This window comes from Rhagoletis pomonella, unplaced genomic scaffold (genome assembly GCF_013731165.1).
Source record: "Rhagoletis pomonella isolate Grant_MI unplaced genomic scaffold, Rhpom_1.0 Rhpom_scaffold_00004, whole genome shotgun sequence".
NCBI lineage: Eukaryota > Metazoa > Arthropoda > Insecta > Diptera > Tephritidae > Rhagoletis > Rhagoletis pomonella.
The window spans coordinates 24,647,409-24,650,060 of record NW_023458558.1 but is presented as its reverse complement, the minus strand read 5'-3'; the positions used below and the strand labels follow the sequence as shown (position 1 = coordinate 24,650,060).

Genomic DNA, 2,652 nt, shown 5'->3' with positions numbered 1-2,652 from the left:
AAAACAAAAACAATACACAATCAACTTTCAATTCCAATTTCGTTGGTGGCAGCAGCAACCCCAAACACCCCAAAAACAGCGAAATTTCGGCAATACTCGTAGCTATCTGCCTGGCAGCCAGAAAATGTCACAGCCTCGATTTTCTACTTCATTGCGTCATTTACATACTTTTGCTTTCCTCAAACAAAAGCGCGCAGCCGTTTTGCGTTGAAATCTCTCAAATGACTGTAGCGAACAAAGTCGGAGTACCATCAGCTTAAACTCTGTCACACACACCAGCCATGAGGAGAATTGATTTTAAAGTCGAAGATTTTTGGCAGACAGAAGAACAATGGCAAAAAAGCGAAGCGACAGCAAGCCCAGCAATGCTACGAGTACTGTGAATAAATAATTTACTTAGCTGCTCCCCAATGTGAAGGGCAATTGAATGTTGGCGCTGCAGCATGCTTTCGTTATTATTGACAATGACTTTGCATCTTAAAGCAGAGTAGTGGGGGGAGGGAGGTGGTTGGTGTGATTCGTCGAGAGTTTTTCCGTTTGCTAACGATGCAAATTCGATTTATTAATGACTTCAGTTATGCGGTAAAATGAGCGAAAAGTGAAAGCTTACACAGTTTATTCTGCGAAGGGGAATTGGAGTTGGAATTCGTAAAGCTCTGCAAGCCAAAATTATGCAAATTCTTAAAGGAAATAAATACTTTGTTTAAATTTGAATAGGCAACAAAAGAAAGTGCGTAGAAGTGAAACAAGTTGGGCGGGTTGTGAAAATTTCTTGAATAAGCAAGTGGCTTGTTGATGTGAGAAAAACTTTTGTTCAACTCAAATTAGTTCAAAACTAAAGAGACTTCAAATCGACTTCCACTTTTAATTTCCCAAACTTACTTTGTAAAGAGCAAAAATTCTGCGGCTATTTAACGATTTAAGAGGCCTGTCTAATTCTCACATCCTATGGGATCCTAGTCTGTTGAAATTCGGCATGAAAAAGTTCATTGGCTTGGCAGCTAAAGCAGGCTGCTTTTATTGCAAATAGTTGCGAACTTTAAACTAATTCCGACCGATATTTTAACGCCATGCTTAAGGCAGTAGTTGTTGGTATTAATGCAAAGTTATTGTTGTAAGTGCAGCGATGGAGTTCAGTGGAACGGGGTGCTTAAACAGCTACGCACTCCAACCAAAATTATTGGTGGATTCAACTTTGTTCCTGATATCATGAATCACTTTGCCGCTATATACAAGCAGCGTGTTCGTTTAACATATGCTCGCAATTGCTGGAGAAAGGATGTGGTAGACTTGTTCATGGATGAGTTGAAGCTTGACAAAAGTTTCATGACATGAGCTATGTATCTATCAGTCTTCAATTTCCAAAACCCCTATGGTGTTTTATAGCCAGAAAGTAGTAGCTAATAGTATGCTGCTCAAATGTGTAATGAAGCCAAGTGGCAATCAGAACAGTTGGCTAACTGACGGTGATCCAGGGGCGCACCCAGGAATATATTTTAGGGGGGGGGTTTTATATTTCTGAAAATATATCACCGGAAAATACTGAAAATTTGCTTCAGATAATACCCTCTTTAATATACATTTATGCAAGTTTTATGTACAGTATGTAATAAATAAATAAACGTTTTGAAATTCATAAACTGCACTTTATTTACAAATTAACAGAACTCAAACGCTTTTAACCGACTTCAAAAAAAGGGAGGTTATCATCTCGCCGGAATACAAAACTTTGGACCACGTGAACCGTTTTCAATAATCCTTTTTTTATTAGAAAGATAGTACCGTAATTTTAGAGATCCGATGATTGGATCATGAAGAAGTTAACGGTACCCCTAAATTTGAATAGGAGAATTGAAGTCGGTTGTGTTCTTTCCTTAAAAACTACTTGTTTAATAAAAAGTTCTATAAACTCAAGATGCGCTCAACTTTCAAAAGTACCTAATAAAAAAATTTAAAAAAGAGGCAGTAAAATTAAATTTATTGATTCCATGAATATTTGCGCTTCTATGTTCATTTTTTCGATTTCTGATTTTCGATAGAGGTGCTGATTTTTCGCGATTGCTAAATTTTTTTAATATTTCAAATACCGAAAACATTAACTGAACTCTCAAGAAAAACGAAAAATTCATATAAAACGACGGACGAGAAATGGAAAAGAAATTTTCTTCTACCAAAATTTCTTAAATCAGTTTGCAGCTCTCAAGAAAACAAATGCTCGTATATTTATTCCCTCATGAAAATTTACAGCAAAAGCAATGCGCTTTTTCAAGCAACAGAAATTATAATAAATATTTCTTATAATTTCCTTGAGAGCTGGATTCTTAGCTTTAAGATACAGATTGTATTTGAGGTTATTAGATTTAGGGGGGGTTTGAACCCCAAAACCCACCCCTTGTGTGCGCTAACGCGTTGACCTCAAAATATATTGTACGCATATGTATATTTTAGGGTGCCACACAAAAAAAAAATTGTAGATTTTCCTCCAGAATTATACAACTTATTATCCTTTAAGACGACCGCTGTGGTGTAGTGGTAAGCAGTGCGCGCTTCCACTCCGCAACGCCTGGGTTCAAACCCTGGTCAAAGCAACATCGCAAAAAATTTAGAAAAAAGGTTTTTTCTTAACAGCGGTCGTCCCTCGGCAGGCAATGG

General features: G+C 37.2%; 1 protein-coding gene across 1 annotated transcript in view; it reads left to right on the top strand.

The window, feature by feature from the left end:
• LOC118737317 (Y+L amino acid transporter 2) overlaps positions 1-2,652 on the top strand; it is an 88,595-nt gene that overhangs the window by 474 nt on the left and 85,469 nt on the right. The window lies entirely within an intron of this gene.